This window comes from Pyrus communis, chromosome 8, assembly GCF_963583255.1.
Source record: "Pyrus communis chromosome 8, drPyrComm1.1, whole genome shotgun sequence".
NCBI classification, from domain to species: Eukaryota; Viridiplantae; Streptophyta; class Magnoliopsida; order Rosales; family Rosaceae; genus Pyrus; species Pyrus communis.
The window spans coordinates 5,223,665-5,230,287 of record NC_084810.1 but is presented as its reverse complement, the minus strand read 5'-3'; positions in this window follow the sequence as shown (position 1 = coordinate 5,230,287).

Here is a 6,623-nt window from a genome sequence, read left to right as displayed (position 1 = left end):
TGATGATGCGGATTCTAAAACTTGGGGTGGGTCGGTCCCAGGGACTCGTTTATTTGTCCGAGTGGGAGAAGACAGCCATAAATTTCATCAAAGCATTATTACGTGGATAACTGTTGGTAAATTAAATAAGACACAGACAGCTCTAGTTAGGTCATTCATTGTTTTCATAATCTATGCACCATTGGGTGGACCGACCCATCATTAATAGCATTCACGTTATTAACTTATTTATTTGTTTACTCGCACTAACTTTTCCACGTTTCGTATGGACTTGGATTGTTTGCTCTTCTCATCCCATACATTTTTCATCTCCTCTTATATTATGTGGTCATGGTTAAGTCATATTAGACTTGACAGTCGTGTCGTGTTTCTCGTGTTCGTGTTGTTTTGGTGTCATACCTGATAGCTTAACGGGTCGTGTCGTGTAATACCTGTTAAAGTAAATGGATAATATGATCCGATCCGAAATCAACCCGTTAATATTATCAGGTAGTATGACCTAACCCGTTACCCGTTAAGAAAAATATATTTTAAATCAATAAAAATGAAAATGAAAAACATAATTTGACCCAAAAAAATGTAAAACATAATACTAAATTAGTAAATACATACTAAATTTCGGAGTTTGCCCCTTAATGAAAATTGTAAAGCTTTTCATTATGAGTGATTACATTTTTCACACTTCTACAATAATTATTATTAATTTTATTAATTTTGCACTCAAATAAAAAATACTATTCATGAGATTTGGAGGGTTTTAAAAATCTAAACGACCATGTAACCATCGTCTAAGCGTTGAGGATGCAATTATGAAAGTTTATTATGCTTTCACATATTTCAAACTTATCCATTAATGATTATGAATTTTGTTTATTTTGAACTCCCTTAAAAATACTATTCATGAGACTTTGTATGGTTTTAAAAATTCAGACAATCATATACTCATCCTCAAAGCGTAGATGATGCAACTACGAGCGTTTGCATATTTTTTTCACATGTAAATTAATTATTATAATTTTTTTAATGTGCTTAGTATTTTTAAATTACTTAATATTTTTATTTTTAATGTGTTTTATGATTTTTAATCTCAATCTTTGCCTATAATATACTATAAAAATAAATAAATAAATAAAACTTAAATTTTAAAATTTATATAGAATAATAATTAATAAATAGTATATACATATTCATTATATCTATTGTATTTTATAGTAAGTTTTTTTTAGTAGTTTAAAAAAATTAAAATCATCAAAATAACTTTTTTCTTATCGTGTTGAAACAGGTTACCCGTGTGTCACTTTCGTGTAAATCTATTAAGGACCTGTTATTAACGGGTTATTATCGTGTGACCCAATAATGACTCGATTAGTTATTGTGTTGATCCGAAATCCGTTATTTGCGTGTCGTTTACATGTCGTGTAAGAAATTGCCAGGTCTAAGTCACGTCAACATTTTATATTCCCATTGCTTTTTGTTTTATTATTTTTATAAAAAAAAATCAATATAAAATGTTGATACGGCTTAACCATGACTACAGAAATAGGAGGGGATGGGAAGGGTATAGGATGGGAAGGGCAGACAATCCAAGTCCGTCTCGTATTGTATGGGCCTGATTAGAGAAATGCTAAGATCATTTATAAAAGAGATGTCAAAAATGTCATATAGACATAGAGCTCGTTTGGATGTGCTTTTAAAATACCTGAAAGTGTTTTTGGTGAAAATGTTTTTAGAACCAATCTTTAGTAAAAATGCAAGTGATCCTGGAAAAGCACTTAAAGTGCTTCTTGAAAGAAGCACATAACTGGTGCTTCTTACAGAAAGCACTTCAAGTGCTTTTGGAACCTAAAACAATTTTCTCTAAAAGCATTTTTAGTCATTTTAAAAGCACATCCAAACAAGCTCATATAACGATAACAAATGATGTACTATTTACTCCAACCAAGATGTCAATAATGACATGCCTAAGCTGACATGGACGATGTCAAATTTCAAGCTGCCTTCAAATTTGATTTTTGTTATTTCTAAAGGCATTCCAATTGTCTTACCTTAAATGCTAGCACAATTAAGTATTATTTTATTATTTTTAAACCAATAACAACCCAACTTTTATTATTTTTGTTTAAAAAAACATAAATAAATAAAAAAAAAATTGGCATACCGGGTGGAAGGAAAATATTGACAATATGTCAAATTAGTAAGTCAGTCATCAAATTTAAATTTGATATTTTGAATTGGACATCTTCTTTGGAGATGGTCTAAAGAGGCTCTTTTAAAAGTGAGACTCTCTATGAATTTTTTGTCGTCTTATGTTTTTGGCACAATATTTTTATAATGTTGACATGAAAATTGTTATTAAATTATGAGGTGCCAGAGAGTTCATAAAGAGTCATACTTGAAGAGAGTATCACTAGCATTTGTCATCCAGTTATCATTAACCCCAAACGTTTAGACATAGAAAGGGATGATTTGTTATTGTAATTATTTCATATCAGTAGCATTGCACACATGTATAATCATAAGTCTAAACGCCATATTATAGGATATCGACTCCTTGAAGAAGAGGTTCAGTTATTTTTCTTGTTAGTGGCAACGACTCGAATGTAACATGGTGGGTCATGAATTGGTTAAACATGGACTCTACAATGGAGGTTTTAATATATTGATGGAGGAGGAACCACTTTGGCTATCCCCCTTCCTTCAGTTTGATTTGAGAATGACAACTAATTGTAAGTGGTGAGCAAGTTGGTGAAGCATTATTTTTCCCTCTTCTTTGGAGGTTTTTAATGAGGCTTCCCTTGCTCCCCCAAAATTCTTGTACTCTGTTTGTTTTACAGTAATGGAAATTTCAGTTATGATTGAAAAAAAAAAAAAAAAAAAAAAAAAAAAAGAAAAAAAAAAAGGGGCAATAACGTGGAATTGTTGTACATGTCGGTAACACAATACTACATGAATATGTAACGTTACGAATTCACCATAGGATGATATATTCACATTATCAGATTTAGGGTTTGTATGTATGACTGCAACATAATCCTATAATTTGAATGAATTTGTAATGTATTCACATTTTTTGGGTTTAAGGTTTGTATATCAATGACTGTAATATACATAACTATAATTCAACTGAATTTGTTACACTACATTAACATGTCATCTTTTTTTCGACACGAGATGTTATTGTCTCACACAAACATTCATCGTAATTAATGGACCCTTGAATTGATAACAAATATTAGCCTAGTGCAACCTCCGGTTCAACATAACTTATGCATCATGCCATTGCCAAAGTTCGTATCAAAACCTAGTCTAAAATCATCAACAAGAAAACCTCGTTGTTGAGAATGAATCTTACATTGATGAGATGAGGGACCTTGCATATGCTTATAAGCGAGTTGGATTACTCCCCGTATTGCCAATTGGTTTTATGGTGGAACATCAACTTCTTCACTCACTCAAACAACACTACTTAGTGCTACAATTTATGGAAAAAACACATTGCCAAGCTTACAATGCTCCCACAAACTAGGAACATTTCCTAAGAAATCTTACCTCTTATGTGTTAAGTGGCATCAGATGGTAATGTTCTAGTTAGTTTTCTTTAGCTATTATTGAAGAGTTCTATAAAAGTTGTTATTTTTTAGAAGAGTGGTTAAATACATGTTACTTTAGCCGTTTGATAAAAGGAAACTTTAATGAAAAACTTCCGGTACTGTTCACTTTAACGAAAAACTATAGTTTTACATTAAAAAGTCAATCTTGATACTATTCACTTTACCCTTTATTTTGTCATTATCGTTAAAACTCAAAGTTTTCAAGCATTTTTCATTAGTTTTCCTTTGATAAAAACTTACTTAAAAACTACATGGGTAAATGTCAAAATGATCTGAGCCGTCAAAATGATCTGAGCCGAACGGCTACAAACAGGAGGCCCTCTAAAGTTATAATAATTGTAGCTATTTAATCAATTTTGAACGGTCCGGATCAGTTGATCCGCGGGCTCATATCCTTTGGATCCGGAGATCCTTATTAACCAATTACAATGCACAACATCAATTTCGTTTTATATTTAGAAAATTGTTGATATTTTGCTAAAATCCAACAAGTATTACTCAAAAATAGACTTGAAAAAAATTGTTACTTGTTGGAAAACTAACCGTTTGGGAGAAGGTAGAGAAAGGGCCGGCTACAGAAGAAAGAAGATTGAGAAGAACTTGAGGAATTATGTGTCTAATTACTCATGTTTAGTGTCTTTATTTATACTAATCATGATGAGTTTGTTGCCTACAAGTAATACAAGTTGTACAGGAAAATGATCTTCTAGATCCTATTGATTTCCTATTTCTAGCTACGCAATCACACTAGTTTATAATCGGATTCGTTCAATTTCTTAATCTTCAATTGAAGATCATTTTTAGAAAAATCTTAGAGATCATTCGGTCTTTCAAATGTATCAAATAAATAAACTATCATCGTAAATATGTTATTTGGTACTGATATTGTAGATTTATTTCATACATTTGGTGCATAAATAATGTTTGATTCTAATTATTTTTCCTAGAGGTGAATAAGAAATTGAGGGAATTCCATTGTTATATTTATACGACAAAGATATGTTACTTCCAATGCATGAGATATGTGCATTCTTCCATGAATGATGCAAGTATTTTCCGTACTATAACGTGGTAAAATTCATAAAAGACTTTTTAGTCAAAATGGTACATCAGATTAACATAACTCCTCACTTTGATTCATGAGATTTGAAATTGAGTAGTCCTTAGTTTGTTCACCGTCAACCATTTTGATAATTTTAGTGAAAATTTTCTGTTAAATAAGAACTAAAATAACAAAATGACCCTTAATATAATAAATAATGGATCAAAATGATTTGACAAACTTGAAGGTATTTTTGGAAAATGATTTGGACCTTCATTTTTTTTCTTTGTTTATTTTGTCATTTGGGTCGAACCAAATAAACAACAATAAACGACAGTTTAGACGAAGGGCGCTGAGAAGGCAGTGGAAAAGCCAACGACTTGAATCATTGAATCGGCATAAAACATTTAACAGCTTAACCCTAAACTTTTTTACGGACTACGCAGACCAAGTATATTTGTAATAGTTTCACTCTCGCTGCAAGCACGTGAGATGCACTCACGTCTTGGCAAAAGTGCTTTTCTTCCCTCGTTCAACCCTTTTTATATGTTTATGTTTTTTTTTTATAATTATTCTCCAATTTATGTTAGAAAAATACCAAGAATACTTTATCAAGAGGGAGACTATTCGTGGTCGCTCCGTCACCTTGTACTTTTTTACACAATTTTTGTGCTTGCATTATAAAATATTGTTCAAACAATATGAGGTGGCGTCACTTAGTATTACGGTCTAGTGTTATTCTTATTCACTTGTAAGTGAGAAGTTTTAAGTTTAATTCTCGTCAAAGGTGAATTTGAACCACATTTTTGCTAGCCCATTGTGAAACTAAGCTTATCCCCTCCCCTTAATATAAATAATATTGTCTGTTCAAAAAAAAAAAAAGTGGTGATGGAGAATCCTACTTATGTTAACATGGTCTAAAATTAGACGTGGTTTCATTACACTTAAAATGTTAATAAAACTTTTTATTAACAAGAGCAGGATAATTTACCCAAAATTAATTTAAATTATGGGGAGAGGGAGATGGAGGAAAGCTTGAATTCAATGCGTAGTGGGATGAAGAAAAGTGTTCCATCCACAATTATTATCCACCACTTTCCAACAAATTATTGTTCTATTTACAACTATAATCCACGACTTTTTAACAAAATACGTTAATTCTTTCTATGTAAATGAAATCATGTATGAACCATAAGTTATAAATTGAATCCCTAAGCCACTTAGTATTATAGGTGAGTGATATTCGATATCAATTTATCTTTTCACTTTTTGGTGTAAATACATCATTGTATACAAAAAAACTCAATTCCATAAAAAAATGCTAGGATTCCAAATTATTTTCATCACTGAAAGTAATATTAAAAATGTCACAAATTCTCATCTTGTCTTTTCTGTTAATAAAATAATCACGTAGTAAAAAATTTTGTAAGCAAAAAGAAAAACCAAATATGATAGAAACTATAATATTACAAATGGAGAAGGCGATTAATGCCAATTTGGCCAAAAATGGAAATGAATTATTTCAATATTGTGACAGGTAAAACACTAAAGAAAACGATGCATGAATTGAAATAGAAAATTTTTGAAATTGTCTAAAAATAGAAAATTTCTAGACATTTAGGATTTAGTGATATTTTCCCTCACTTTTGGCAAAACATATCTCTAATTTGAATCATCCACCCTTTATAGAAAACAAAAAATTTTCTAAAGGGAATTGTTATTGGCACTTTAAAATCTCATTTGGTACTCTAAATTTTTTATAATTAGAAAGAAAAATACATTTATGAGGAATGTAGATTAAATTTTTTGAAGTTTTAATAACAGTTCAATTTTTGAAAATAGTAAAATTAATTAGTTAAGTTGATTAAGGTAGAGACGGCGCGTGGGAAAGATGGTGAAAGATAAGAATGTCTTTTATGCTTTAGGCCTGTACAAACCACAGAGTCAGTCTTTTCTCTTTCACTGAAAGC